Genomic DNA, 15,386 nt, shown 5'->3' on the forward strand with positions numbered 1-15,386 from the left:
TGGAATACGATCTGTAGGTAAAAAAGTGGATTGTCACATTCATGCATAATGTTATGTACAAAGTTTCATCAGTTCCAAGCGCTATTCGAGTTAAACATTATTAGAAGTTCTCTATTTGCCTCATTTTTACTTGTAAGATAATAACTTTATGTAATTACGTCAATCGGTTCACTGTGCGTTCTTTTTCTTGATTTTTCCCGTAGACGACCACCTCCCGTAAGCGACCACTTTGTCGTGCACCAAGGGTGGTCGCTTACGAGAGAGTTGCCTGTAACTCGGAAAAACTCAGCCTATTGGCAGAATTTTCCGTTACACTCGTCTTATTCAAGTTCCCGGATGTAGAATCACACGGTCGGCGGATCACCTTATCCTTGTTTTCACACCAGAAACTAACTCTTGGCCCGGGTCAAAGTTTACCTGCAATTTTGCTCTCACCTAATTCATTTGACTCCTGAGAATCATAATGACTTTGTCCCATCTCAGAGCTTTACATGATGCTCTCCGGCAAACTTTTCTCGAGGTGACCAATATCAAAAAGTAAACTGCTAAACGGCACCGAAACCAGCTTTAGGCGCGCACTGATTTCAAATACCGTAGAATTCCGAAAATAAGCTCCGGGGCTTATATTTTCCAAAGGCCCTTTTTGAAGAGCTTATTTTTGAAAGCGGCTTATATTCAGAGGGGCTTATCTACGGAGGAAAATTTGCGTTTCAAAATCGATTGGGCTAGCCTTTTAGTTGGAAGGAAATTTACCTTTTTTGCTTTATTTTAGTTTGTATTTGAGGTCAATTTCCAAGTACAAGCCCCCGGGGCGGCTTATACATTATATTTGGAGGGGCGATTTAACGGAGGGTTTTATGCGTTACGAGTTTTGGGGGCTTGTATTTGGAGGGCCTTATACATGGAGGGGCTTATTTTCGGAATTTTACGGTGGCTGTCACTTGTGTTAAAGGGAGAATTGTGGGTAGAGCATAAAAAATTTAAAAAAGGGAGGGAGGGAGGGGGGAATAAGATAGTAATTCTGTCTACATCCACTTCTACACAAATCCCTAACCACCAAACAAGCAAGAAAAAAAACGACATAAGCAAACAAAACTGTAAACAAGCTTTTAGGAAGGGGAAGTTGAGTAAAATTACAAAATGTTTGCTAACTCGGTCTTCATTACTCCAGGTAGACTTACAGTTGAAATATGCAGTCAGTATACCAGGGGCCTCATGGAATCGTTGGGTAATGATGACATTTCACTGTAGACCAATTTAGACCAATGTCATATCACCTCGATACTTTTTGCCTTACGGTAGCGTTGGGCGTACGTTATAAGGTCTATAAGGCCAGGGGCGTATAACTGTGTATAAGCACTTGGACGGTTTGCCAGACACGAGTTTATCATTCATAAGTCTTTGACTGGAAACTATTTGTCCGACACAAACCATTTTGGGAGAATGAAAGACTCAGTCAACAAAGAAGCAAGTTTCTCTAAGCAAACGAGTGAATCAAGCTAGCTGATCAGCGGCGATGGATGCTTACAGAAATTCGCCGACAATTAAATTCTGTGCTGACGTATTTTGTTTTCAGAGTTGTTCCACTCTGAAGTGTTTTAAAGACAAAGTATTTCACGCTATTTTCTCAAGTGCCGTTGTAGTTAAAAAATCAACACAAAAGAACGCGAGTGTGAATTGATCAACACTTAAGTTCCTAAGACCTGCTTTCCGGCTCTTAATGAAAACTATATGTAAAAGGTGCAAGTCAGATGGGGGAAAATCACCACTTCTAATAAAGCCTTTTCTTGTTATAGTTCACACACACACAAAAAATAATAATAATAAATAAACTGAGAGAGAGCATTTTGATCAAAGCTGGGTATATATATCGACCTTAATAAAAGCCTGTTCCAGGCTCCGAGATGGTCGGGCCCGCTGAATTGAGAAAGCGCGAAGACGAAAATAAAACGAAAGGAAACTGGGAAATGGGGAGGGCAGGGGCGGCTCTCTTCCTTCCTTTTCCCTTTTCTCGTCCCGCCAACTTTTTGCGCGCCTTTTACTTCCGCGTCTTCCCTACTATCTGAGAGCCTGGAAAAGGCTACCTAGCATGGAATCTTAGGCCCGGTTCAGACGCCGAACTTTTCATGAATCCAACCTAATACATTGAATTAAGAACATGGAAAGTTCGGCGTCTGAATCAATTACGAATTCCTGTTTCAATTTGGAACGGCTCAGCCGTTCTTTTCGCCTAGCGTGGCCGAGAATTTCGCCTTTGGAGCGACTTTGGAACGGCTTTGATTCAGACGCCGAAATTTTCATGTACCGAACCTAATGCGTAAATTATTATAACGTATTTTGTAAGCAGTTTGAACGTACTTCAGCTGCAGTCAAGATCGGCGTCTATCTGTGCTATCTCACCCTATCTGTACTGCACTTGTGTCAATTCAACATATGTCAGTTCAAGTTTATTAAAAACACTTCACTTGCATACATGCCATAATTAATCCTAACTAATGTCGCAGATAGAAGTTAATGACAAACCTCGATATGACGAAGGGCCAAGGGACTGGCAGAAATGTTTCGTTTTATCGAGAATCTTTTCATATATTTTGCCATAACTGGTGTAAAGAAAATCGTGAGTTAAATCAAGGAATTCGTCACACAGAGGTTCGTTATATCGAGGTACAACTCGGCTCTAGTAAACAACAACTGAACAATTCAAGCCTTTGTATCGAGGTGCCGACAACTGAATATTATTGTGTAATTTATCGCTCTTTTCAATATATTTTTTTGTGTTTAGCTTTTCAAATAAGTACCTGTTTTTTCCTTTCAAAAGTAAATACTTAAGTAAGAAATTTTCACGAGACTGATCATCGATCTTTGCTAAGGGACTTAAGCTACTATTACTAGTTATCAGATTTCCTTGTCTGTATGAATTCGAATTTTTGAACAAAGTCTGTACATTGATCATCCTTTTCTTTTCTTATTTTCTCGCAACAGGCTCCGGCTGCCAGTATCAATATGATTCCCAGGCATTTCTTTTCTCGCTGGTTAACAAACCAGGATGGGCGCCTGTGAAACTGCCTCAGACAGGGCAGTATAGTAATCACAGATATTCGATACTCGAATGCTCGTCGCATCGCATGCATATGGACCTACTTTCGGAGCAGGCCATGACATTTACATTGCTGACTACGCGTCATCTAGCAGCAGTTCCTATACCAATCTTGGCCATCAATACAGCGCACCAAGTGGGTACAGCTATGGAAGCACCTTCACCCATACTTTTCTGGCAGGCACTTATCAGTTTACTCCAGACGAAGTAGAAACATTTTAGGAGACAACCTAAAAACTGGGTATTCCGCTTCAAACTTTTTGGCAGTCATTTAATATTACACTGATTAAGCCAGGATACCGGTAGTATCTGATATTTTTTATAAACCAGGCAATTTGTCAATTTAATATTGAGGCCTGTAAAATACAGTGCAATTAACCTTGTACCTCCTTATTAAACTGATCTCTGTTATAAACAAATGTTCTTATTAATTTCTTTTCAAACATTTCTCCTCGTCTGATCTGCAAAATACACACCTGTTGCGTTTGTTATATCGAGCTGATTAGTCAAATTTGGCTTATTAAGCCCACATTATTTTGCATTTTCGTTTTATGTTTTCACTGGTTTTCTTGATAACCACTGGTGCGAGCGCTAGGTGAATATGATGATATCCCTCTACTGTGGTGCTACGACTGAAACTGAAGTAACTCGAAGAATTTTTTTCAGAAAGGCTTATGAGCACGGGACCGATTAGTTCTTTCAGCAAAGAAGATATTCATTTTGCCAAAATCCTAATTAAAGAATATAAGGTTTAATATAGACCTGCATTAACAGCACCGTAGACCGACTACGACTTTGAAACAGATGGTCTAATTTTGCCTTAGTATAACCCTCCTTCCTTAACGATCTCAGTATAAAAAGACATTGGTTCGCTTTAATTAGCTTATGCCCTACATGTGTAGTAAATCGGCATTCTTCCTGGAAAGTAGCACCACAAATGGAGAGCGTTCTGGTTTGCGAAATACCTGACACGAGAGGAAAAACTTGTGTTAGTTCAAGGCCTTTCGTCTTAGAAATGAAAGTTGAACAATTTTTTTTGATGGCAGCCATTTGTAATGCGGCAATCAGAAATAACGGCTAAGTTAATATAGATACAACAACCTTTACAAAACTGATCCGAGGTCTATTTTTAACGGTTATAATGACCCGGGTAATGATCACTGACATTCCTTTATGTATAACCGAGAAAGGTACACAATACATTTTTTTTTTTCAGAAAGTCTTCCTTCTGTCTGTGAATACCCATACCGTAATTAAGTCTTTTGAATTCTTATTCAAAAAGTTTTAAAATGAAATGCGTTTCGCCAAATGAAAATTGTGGATGTTTTCACAATTGTGGCGATATCATTACTTCAACTTCGATCGGTACGTTTTAGCTACCCGAAACTAGCGACCAAGCCCCCGAAAGTAGCGATATGAAAAGGCTGCTTAATCCGAAAGTACTCGTTACATGCGCAACTTTACAGTATTTGATAAAATTAGATGTTTCAGTCCGATGTTTCCATGAAAAAATAGCTTTCAACCAGTCATGATCAGACCATTGGCATGGAGTGGATGTTAACTCGCTATTTTTAATAACGAATGGCTATTTTTAATAACGAAATCCTCGGTATTAATAAAATATGACTATCTTTCGAAGGTAACTGCTGAATGACTAGTGGTAAACGAGACGCGAATTTAAGCGCTGACCTACAGATCCGCCCTCAACCTTATTGTTATAGACAAACCACATTAATACGGACCCGGGGAAGGAGGGGAAGGGGGGGGGGGGGGCATTAAAAGTATCCGTATTAACGAGGTGTCGGTATTAAGCAAGTAATGTTATTTAATTAAATAGTACACCCATTATTTGAACAAAATACCAAAATAATAACACGGAACATTAGCATCGTCAAATTACTTTTAAAAACCGTCATCATGTAAAAACGCTCAGAATATATTGGAAAAGGAAAGCCTTTAATTACTGTATGGAAATGAGAATGAAGTGCACGCATTCGTGAGGTTGGCTTTCTAAGAGAATCTCTTGATTGGGCAAGAATCAAATGTCTGTTGTCCGCATTAACGAGTGTCTATATTAAATTTAAGAGACCCTCTCAGGGCTTCAGGAGGGTTACGTACGTCCCTAGTCTGAATTTCAAAAACTGTTGTTTTACGTATTGAGGAAGAAGGCATATCGCTGTCACAGTTTCAACCCATCGGCTTTGTGTCATTTGTCGCTGTTTCAAGGCTATAGCACTTGTCAGAATTTACCCTAACTAGCTGGGCTCCTGCACTAACAGGACCTCATTTCAGTGTCTATGAATGTAAAGGAAATGTAGGGGCCTTTCCCAGGGACAAAGAAAACTGACCGTATCATAGTGACGTCAAGTTACTTCATTGTGTCAATCAAGTTAGACCAAGATGTTGGAAATGTTGAGTATATCTTATCATTCTTCGTAATTCTGGTGGCCGTATCATGAACAGTTTAATAGTTCATGTTCGGCTGTTATCTGTAGAAAACGAAGCGCTTTTAAAATTAAAGAAATTTTAATTGTCTTTAAAAACGTGCCTGAAAGATCATGGGGATAGCTTCGGCCGATGTAGAAAGAAGGACTTGATTAGTATGTACTGAGGCGCTCTCTTTTGTAAACATTTTGGTCTTCTTAAACAAATAAGCGAATAATTTTTAAACCGCTCGATGGATTTTCTTAAAAATTTCAGCTTCTCGAGATTAACCGTCTTTTAGTATTACCGTTAAGTTTCAAGATTATCGATACATTGTAAGGCAGTAAAATACGAAGGGCTGCGGCGACCTCAAAGGTTTGACGCTTTTAAGGCAGAGCCTCCTTTTCTCCCGCTCGATCAAGAAGAGGACAAAAGGAAGTTCTGATCGCCGGATGGAGGCCCCGGGCGCTTTCCATTCAACCCCAAATTCCGGAAATTTCCGTTGGTTCATCAAATGGAACGGACCATTTCGGTTTGGTCCGACCAGAATATTCGGGACCAGCTTTAAAGGTGGTCCACTGTGACCGGTCTGGTCATTTCGGTCGGTCGGACCGAAATGTCCCTTTCCATTTGCCAAAATTGTTGTCCCCAGTACCGCTCTTTTCTATCCTGCTTACAAGAACAAGTATTTTCCAGTGGAAAGTGAAGTGCTGTGAGTAAAGCATGACATCTCAAATAGTTTGAATCAGTTGCAATTTTTTTCGATTTTTGATATTTGCCATTAACAGTGTCAAATAACTGACGCAACACAACACGTAGGTGAAAAAAAGTGTGTGTAATCAAGCTACAATTGTATAAAAATCCGTGAGAATCAGCGTATTATTTGTCTGAAACCTGTCGACGATATTTAACTTAAGCAATTTATCAGTTAAGCTGAAATGAATACAACAAAGCCTGGCTGAATACAAATTGGTTAAAACACCGAATTTATTTACCGTACAGTTACAGGAATTGCTTCGAATCGTTCGAATATTCTGAGAAACGTATCGCCTCAATTCACAAGAATTTTTTACCTTCACTTGCATTTATATGCTTTCTACACGAAATAGGATTCCTCTGCCTTTAGTTTTCTAACGCCCCTTTTCGACAGTCGAGTGTTCTTTAGGATATAAACAGTATTTACTTTTCTCTTTGGAGCGTAATTATGAGTGTGCTGCGAAGCCACAATAACAAAACGCGCGGTGGCTTGGGTCGAGTCTGTGCAACTGGAATGTACCGTTCCATTGAGCACTTAAAGTTTCCGAAATTTCAGACCGGAATTTTTGTTGAATGGAAAGCGCCCCTGATGATACTAGAGATGATTTTCTTGTTACCATGTAAAGTCTTTTCTAAATTTAGGTGGCCTTTCTTTTGTCTCTGGTACAGTCGACTCTTTCTGAACGGAATTTTTGTATAAGACGGGTATCCCGGTAAAACAGATATCTGCAGTTAGTCTTTTCCTTTCTGTGATCCCCTAATTTGACAGTTTATAAGACGGACATCAGTCTTAAACAAACAGTCAGTGCGCACCCCAAAGTTTCATCTTAGAAAAAGTTTACTTGTGCCTGAAGCTCCTACTAGCGTCAATTGGCTGTGTTTTGTTGTTATTGTTGTTGTTGTTTTGTACTGGTGAAGCAGTTTTGAGCCTAGTTAGGGGAATCTTCTGTACGTGAACGATAATATGTTATTTTATGAGCAGCTAGGAGAATGTACATTTAGTATGCATTTTAAAATATGACCATGACTTATTGTCTCGACTAGCATCTTATACCTCACATTCGATAATTAAATAACCTTAAAGGTCTGGATAGGTATAAAGCACTTATCAGATAAGAAGGAAATGCCTTTGGAGTGTCTTAGCGTATCGTCTTATAAGGAAGTAAATGTATTTAGATACTGATTAACCACCCTTAGAAAAAAAAGTTTCCCGAAAAGATAAATTCAGGCCTCCTAAATAACGTAAGCCGGCCATCTCTTCACTCTCGTTTTGCGCTCTAACAGGTTAACTTTATCGTGATGGGACTTCATACTTAGTTTTCCATTTAATAAGTGTTAGACACTTAGGAGACCTGAAAACAGCATAAGAGAGCTTTAGCAGTTTTGTCACCAGTCAACTATTTTCTCTGGTCACGCATAAAACTTGCATACAATATATGACTTAAAATAAAGGATCAACAGGACCCTTTCAATGTGAAAAACAACTGTTTTAGTTAGTTTTCTAATTTTCAGGTCTTCCCTGCTAATTCTTGGGAGCGTGATTCCTTCAGTCTAAAGACTGCTTTACTGATCGTCGATTAAGCGGCATTAAGATGTACCTTGATCAAAAAAGCTGTAGAATGAAAATATCTTGTCAAACCTGGTCTAACCGGGAATAATAAAAAAAAAATTTACTATTTGATATGTAACTTTTCTATGCATACTAGGCGCCGTAAAATAATTTATCGTTTTTAGTGAAGAAACCTCACGCTTTTAGAAGGCAAGCAGTATTGGAAGCCATAATTTACTATTTATTCAAAAACTGGTTTTAATTAAGATGTCAACAAGTGGAAATAAAAACCGTCAAGTGGTTAATAAAATGATTTACTTGTGAGTTTTTACCTTTTTACTACATGTGTGGCTAGATTCTCCAAATATCGTGTACATGTTGGATTGAAAAGTCTGAAACTGGATTTCCAATGTATGCAGTTAAGCTAGGCCTTAGCTGTGGGAAGACGATGTTTACGTTAATTTAAAGCCTGACAGCGTGCAGTTTATTCACTTGACGTGCGGAAGTTGGAATGCAGGGTTTCACTAATGGGGGTAGCCCGCGTAGCAGGCGTTAAAAGGGAAGGAGAAGCAGGAATTCTGGAGCGCGAGGGAATGTTGAAAACGGGAACCTTTCCCCGTCTTTTCCCTTTGTCTCCCTCCTCGCGCGCCCCTCGCGCTCTCACGCGCCCAATTCCCGCGTTCTCTTTCCCCTTTAAAAGCTGCCACGCAGGCTACTCTTAGCGGATTAATCCCTTCTAATGTTAAGTGGTTTCTAAAAGATTGCGGTTGTGTACATTGGCTTGCACCTCACACAAACTGCAAGCAAATGTGACGACATGAAGAAAGTATATTATCGAAGGTCAACCTTTGGAAACTGTTTATGTGAAGATTTAGGATTGTTTACTGCTGGTGATCTCTCATGGAGCCTACATGTTGATAAAATAACTGCTAAGGTTAATGGAGTTTTAGTGTTGGTTAAAAGGACTTGCAGGGACTTAAAGGACATTGATACTATGAAAACACTTTACTGTAGTCTTGTGAGACCTTTATTAGTATATTCATGGGAAACTTGGAAGCCTCATACTAAACGTAACATTGATAAATTGGAGGCTGTACAGCGAAGAGCCACCAGATGGATTACTAAGTCTGATGATGATTATGATACTAGACTACCTAAGTTAAAATTGTTGTCATTACTTAATAGGAGCTTCATTAGAGATGTTACGTAATTGATGAACATTATGATATAGGCATTTCAAACAAGCTCATATTTTGTAAGAAAAGAAACACAGGTTATGACTTGTAATGAGGAAAAATGAAACACATGACCTTGATTATAGCCATTGATTTATTGTGTGTTCCAAAACTGGTTGAAAATATCAACAAGCGGAATAAAAACTGCTGTCACTGCTCCATTGAACACGGTGAATAAAGATTAAAAGAAGGATTAACTTCTGTACTTCTTATTTTGGCTTGCACCCAATGAGAGAACATTTGTCTTCAACGGGATTTTGTGAGTGGGTTTGTTTATTGCCCTCTCTGATTTCGCAAGGAAAATTTGTCGGTGCGGCTAGATTCTTCTAACTTCGTGTGGGAGAAAAGTCGAAAGTGACAGGAGGACGGAGGGCCTCCCAGGGGTTTTAGGGAACAAGGGAACATCGGCATTTACTTTTAGGGAACAAGGGATATTTCAAAATAACTTTTAGGGAACAAGGGAACTGTTGAGGGATATTCTGGAACAAGGGAACATTGACTTTCGACCATTTTCTAACTTTTGGAGAGATTTCCATCAATTGTTTATGAAGACATTTCCGACGTTTCTGTAACCAACTACAATGATCATGCAATAGCATTCAGTGACACTGGAGATTGCCAGGTCAAGGTCATTAATCCTGCCACAAAGGAATGTTTCGTGCTGGTTGGTGACGGACAGGGCACAAGGGATGGAAGCAAGGCACAGCTCTCTCAGCAAACAGGAATATGTTTTGACATGAAAACGTTGTTTACTGTGGACACATCGACAGGTGCACTCCGGATGACGAGCAATGTCAACAGTTTAGTGGAGTATTTGAAGTACCTACATTTGTTCGGAGAGACATTTGGACTTCACCTTAAAAAGGAAGCTCCTCTCGCCATCGAGATGACGCCAGCAATAAAGAGACTAGAGTTAGTTTATCGATTTGACCAAGAGTACGTCGACAATGTCAAGCTTGTAACAGGCACGCATGGTGAAACACAGGGCCCTCAAGGAACTGTTTCTTCAGTTGTCATTGAAGACGAGAGACGATTACTTAAGTCACTACGTGAAATTAAGGTCCTTTTGGACCGGTTTAGTCCTGGGTTGAGTGCTAGATTTAACATAAAGAGCATTTTGACCCTGGTTGTGGAAAACACGTTTTCTGAGATGAGAACGGGTGCCAGTGACATGCCGTTGCAGCTTGAATTTGACAACAGGTTCAGTAGAGCGATCAAAGAACGCTTAAAAAGACAGTGCTCTACACCATATTCATACTTTACTAGCTCTAGTTCATACTACCCACACACCTTTGTATCTGCAAGCTACTCTGACCTTCCGAAATTACGTCCCCCAAAGACAAACAAGCTATTAAACTAGTCAACAAGTTCGCGAGATGAGGAATTGGAGAGCTGTCCACGGTGAGAGTGTTCCCCAAAAAACGATGCGCAATATGACGACCAAAGGCAACCCAGGAACTCTCCCGATTAATCTGTATGCGGTGGGCCCACCAGATGTCCAACCACTTGATTTAACCAAATTAGGAGACCACCATTCAGTGCAACAAATGCCACAGAAAGAAGTGACAGAGTTTCTGTACACGTCTAATCAGATAGTCTGTGTTAAGCATGACAAAGGGTGCCCTGAAAACACCTTGGTTCTCGCCTGCCTACAGGAGAATGTTAAAGTTGGCATAAAAAAAGTGATGGCCAAAATTTTTGTTCAAGATCCTTTTAACCCAATATGCTTTTCGGAAAATTCAGAGTAATACATTGAGGTAGATAGCATTATTTGTATCTTGACGACCTACAAACATAATCAAGATGTTTTGGAGCTTAAGGAGGAAGAGCTGATCCTACGCAAGGATGAAATTCAACAGACAAGTGATGTCCTCACTCTTACAGAGGCGACAGAAATTTCTGCTGATGAACCAGAGGTGATGCGGCATTCATCAAGGAGACGAAAGAGGCGTTTTGCTGAGGATTATCTCTACTATGACTAACGAGGTAAAACTTACGAAAATACTGACCATCGAAAGCTGAAATATGATTGAAATTCTGGGGAACATTAATTAATATTTCTGGGGATCAAGGGAACATGCAACAGAATTTCTGGGAACAGGGGAACTTGATGAAAGTGAATTTCAGGGAACATCTTAATTTATTTTTGGGGAACAACGGAAAAACTCCAATTTTTTCTAGGGAACAAGGGAACATGTACCCCCCCCCCAGATTCAAGTTGAAAATTTCTCAAAACAGAAAATGAGCAGATAAAGACAGCTCAAAACAATTCTAATCTATTGGATAGAAAATTCCATGAAACTACTAACAAGTGTGTAAAATTAATGAACAGTAAACGACAAGTAAAGTGGAATTGGTCACGTGGTACAAATTCGCGTTGCCCGTTTAATATAAACGTGATATGCTTAAACTCTCTTAAAACTTAATGGACTTCATGGAGAACTAATGTCCCGGAATATCCCGACTCGCAAAGTTTTAACTTTGACTGAGAAGACGTTATGGCCTATTTTGTTTAGTTTGACTGCAGTGCTTGCAGTTTACTTATTTGAGATGCGGAAGTTCAAAGTAGAATTAATACCTTGGAAAGAAGGATCAGGGGTTTATTCTAATTAAGCCTTTCTACTTTTAAAGTGCACGTGGTTTCGAAAAAGGTTTCAGTGGTGTACATTGGCTTAACCTGACAGACTGCAAGCAAAAGTGACATATCCCTCTAAGAACCAAAAGCGGAAGGCTTATATAAAGAAAAAGCTAATTCAAGCTACCTCTACTTAATGAATGTTTTAGATCTCCTTCGAATTCTATAACGTCCGAAAATCAGATGCACTGTTCTGAAAGTACACTATCAGCTACTCTTTACTGACTGTTTCAAAGCCGCAGAAAGAATACTTTCAGCTGAATGTTCTATTAAAGGGATTGCATACTGCAAGCGGACGCTTTCTAGACATAATCCACACTTGCCACGGGCCATTGCAAAAACAACCCTTAACATTTAATTGCCTTTCGCAAAGAAGTGACAGTTTTCTAAAGAATTATCATCACTGAACCGTTTAACAAGTTAAACCACGAAACAAAGTGTGTATGCAAGCATTGAATGAAAAAGAGCTGAGGGCAGTTTCCAGGATCCATGTACTGGTTTTCGTCCTTTCAGCAAACGTAGTGCATTTGTGGGTGGGGATAAAGCCTTCTTAAACTCAGTACGTGGAATACTGCACGCAAATAAAAAGAATAGAATCAGCTTCCCTTTGCCAAGAGGGTCATATCTCATGTTTGACCGTCTAAGCTGCCCCAACTAGGGTAACCAACTAGCGTTTTGGCAACAGACTTTAGATTATCGTTGCTCTTACAAATATCTATAATTACTGTTAATTATAGGAATATTTTAAAGGTGCTTTAGAAAGAGTTGCGCTCAAAATGTTTTGATCAACTATTTTCATATAGAGCCGTCTTGCATTGCACTCTGGGACCACAGCGGCACTCCTTGACTGAGTTCCTGAAAGCGTGCCTCTATCAAAGCCTCTATTAAATTTACATATTATATGAAATCAATAAAAGGCAAAGTGACAGTGTAATTCGAACAGTGTGCCCAGCTCCATAAGACAGTCAGTTTTCATTAATCTGAATGTAGTGATGAAATACTTGGCAGAAGTCAATGTTCATGAGTCCTTTTTTTGTTCTTGTTAATATGCAAGACATTAAATTCGCTCCTTTGAAGCAAAACATATGATTAAGCACACGCATACTTAAAGTTACAATACCGTTAAAAGCCAAAGAAAATGTTGTTTTTGAAGATGACTACCACAAAGGTTGTTGAAACGTCTGTTTAATGTCTCAACAGTGACCCTATTCAGGACAACACCCACCCAGACGATCACATTCCACCTACGTTTGAAATGACTCCTGGGCTCAAACATTAACTGTAAATGAAGCAATTTCAAATTTGGATCATATTGCACTTTCAGTACCCAATCAGCTTGTTTTTACTTGTTGAGAGGATTTGGCATACATGGCTGATTTGTGAAACATTTGGAAACGTTTGTACCGCTATAAAACAACCCCTCCAGATGTCGACAGGTCATTACATCTTGGTTCAGCAGCCAGATGGACATCAGAAAAATTTCACTTTTTGTCTTTCTCCTAAACCTGGGGATTCTCCCTCTAACTGTGAAAGGTATGCCACTCTTCTTTTCATCGTAGGCCGTTGCAATCTGTATTTGTACGTTCTTATACCTAACGAAAGGCAAATATTACTCTTTTTCTTTTAACATAGTTAAAAATTATTACAATTTCATCTCCTGAAAATTAATTCATCTCGGTCAGAGACTTTCTATTTTGTTAATTATTCTTTAAGGAAAATGCATGTACTGGTATTTAGACCTCATATAAATCTAGAAGGTCTGATAGTTTCTCTTACATTTTTGAATTTCGTAGTGTTCTATTTACAAATGCAAGTTTGGGGAACACAACTAGCCCCTCCCTCTCGTTTAAGTGACTAACTCAGTGCTTGAGCTCGCGACTAGAGTACCAAGGTCAAAGTCACTTATCGATGCATTTTTCCATCTCATTTGATGTGCCAGTTTCTATACATCTCACGATCTCGAGAAAATGATTATATTACAAAGTTTCCGATGGATTAATTTGTTTGTTGCAACTCTGTTATTCAAAATATAGTACAGTCTGTTCAGTCAGCGGGCTACCACTTGGATTGAAGGAAAACGAAACAAAATTGTAAACACAGACAGGTGATCTATTCTTGACACGATATTTCATATCCTCGATCAGAAGACAAACAGTTTGAAGATTTCAGATCTAGATTTTGCCAGTGGGGTGAGATCTTTTTTGAAATCAAATTAAACCTGCCCTTTACACTCCACACCCACATTCCGATGCCACGCGAAAGTTTTAATCCATTTCAAACTTTCGAAGGGGCACAGTGATATCAGGCGGTTCATCAACCCTCCTTTTACAGAAAACCTTAAACGAGTTTTTCTTCTTTGACTTTCCTATTACCGAATCAGTCATTCCCGCACTTCTACCGATTTTCAGATTTCCTAATTCGTGCAGCTCTGTCTTAATCCAATCAGAGATAACTGTCATTGCGGGCTACCCTTTTGGTGCAAGGAACCGAGCTTACTCGACACATTGTGTGTGCGCGCGTAGCAAAACGGTCATCAGTTCATTAATCTAGACATCTATATGGATTTGCTTTCAACAAGTGGAGTAACTGAACATGAACGAAAAAAAAAAAAAAAGAACGAGGGTAGACAAACTCGGACTCAATACTCCGAGTTTGCCCTTTGGACCGCCACGATCTTTATTAAATACGTCCAAATCAAGAGAGAAACATTGAAACACGATGATAAAAGCAAGCAAAAACAATATAAAAATTAGATGATATGAAAATTTGCATAAAGATATTTACCTCCAACACGAGAATGCGCTTGTATCGAACTGATATGCCATTCGCCAAGTTGTTTAGTACAATTTCAGAAAACCATCTTGAGTAATTGAAATTAAAAATATCTGTATATATAGAATTATTCTTCCAGAATTTTCTTCACATAACTACAAGGCAAATATTTTACGCCTGGCCTGGAAATGTAAAGTGAAAAAACGCTAGGCTATGTTTTTTAAGCTCACATATCGGTTCCCTACAACACCACAGGACACTTATTGCCTCCTAGACTTATGAACCGTGGGCCAAGTTATTTTTGCAGCGCTATGTAGATGAAAAGAAAGTTCATAATATTCTTGCAAAAGAACAGCTTTTGCTGATACGTCTTTCAAACTGAACTTCACTAAATGAAGAAGAATTAATTTCCTATCTTCACGTTTTAATAACACACGAAAGTTTGACTCCTCGCCTTTCAAATAAACACAGACACACCCTTAGCCTCTCTTTGTTCATTTCGTTTGAAGCAACACTCCGTCTCGTTCCATCCCATACCTACACTACATTGAGACATTTTTTTTTTCTATTTTACAGGCATTTCCTATCAGGTAGGCAAACTAAACGCACCAGAGACACGTCAAGGATGGAATTGCAACAGCGGATGCAAGGCTCCACAACATTGTACACTGCCACACTGCACTAACGTGGTATTTCCACACACGTTTACTGGATCTGGAACCGTAAGTAAAACCTAAGGAATTAAAAATTACCGTATTTCCCCCAATAATAGCCGCGAGCGACTATTCGAGGAAGGCGATTATTTCAAATATTGCACACTAGAAGTCGTTCCCTAAATATTTTGTTTTATTATCTATTAAATAATGATAGAAGAATAAACACATCAAATATACTAAGCATGGGTTTTATGAGTTTTCC

General features: G+C 39.1%; 1 protein-coding gene across 1 annotated transcript in view; it reads left to right on the top strand.

Annotated features, from left to right (window-relative positions):
- Positions 1 to 15,386, top strand: part of LOC140921542 (uncharacterized) — a 471,050-nt gene that overhangs the window by 211,650 nt on the left and 244,014 nt on the right. The window lies entirely within an intron of this gene.

Source organism: Porites lutea, chromosome 1 (assembly GCF_958299795.1).
Source record: "Porites lutea chromosome 1, jaPorLute2.1, whole genome shotgun sequence".
Classification (NCBI taxonomy): Eukaryota; Metazoa; Cnidaria; class Anthozoa; order Scleractinia; family Poritidae; genus Porites; species Porites lutea.